This window comes from Procambarus clarkii, chromosome 54, assembly GCF_040958095.1.
Source record: "Procambarus clarkii isolate CNS0578487 chromosome 54, FALCON_Pclarkii_2.0, whole genome shotgun sequence".
In the NCBI taxonomy this organism is placed as follows: domain Eukaryota; kingdom Metazoa; phylum Arthropoda; class Malacostraca; order Decapoda; family Cambaridae; genus Procambarus; species Procambarus clarkii.
Genome location: NC_091203.1, coordinates 8337355 through 8338049, shown reverse-complemented (window position 1 = coordinate 8338049; position 695 = coordinate 8337355).

Sequence of the window (695 nt, the reverse complement as noted above, 5' to 3'; positions counted from 1 at the left end):
TGGAAATTCACAAAAACGTTGAAAAACAGCAAAATATTGCCTAATTCTATGATATTTTGTTTATATCACGTAAAGGAAAAGGGAGATGATAAGCGTCAAAATATTACTAAATTCGATGATTTTTACTACGAAACAAAATGCAAGAAAACTTGGTTAAAATGCAATAATATGCGAAATTCTGAGATTTGAAGGCCAAATCACATATCGTGATACTACATGAAATAGTATCGAAATATTGGTAAAAATGAATATATTTACGTAATATAAAACTACATGAAAAACGTGAAAAAAAATCACTATTATACCAAATTTGAGGATTTTAACTTCGGATCATAACGCTAGGTTTCGTATAATTTAGATCCAAGAAAAGACATATGACAATGTTGTTTCCAATACAAATGATAAAAAACAATGTGTTTTCATTAGAATTAACTAAAATGTTCCTGATTTTCCCTTTATATTACCGATGGAAGATGTACACGTAAAATCGCTCTATTCCGGCTGAAACGTCGATATATGCAATAAAATTCGAACTTCTCCCCTTTTCAATATCTTACTCAGTATTTTAACGAGAAACAAATAGTTGATTGAAAATTAAGTATTTAAGGTTAATTTCTAATCAATTATGTGTTTGTGTTTAACTTCGGATCATAACGCGAAGTTTCGTATAATTTAGATCCAAGAAAAGACATATG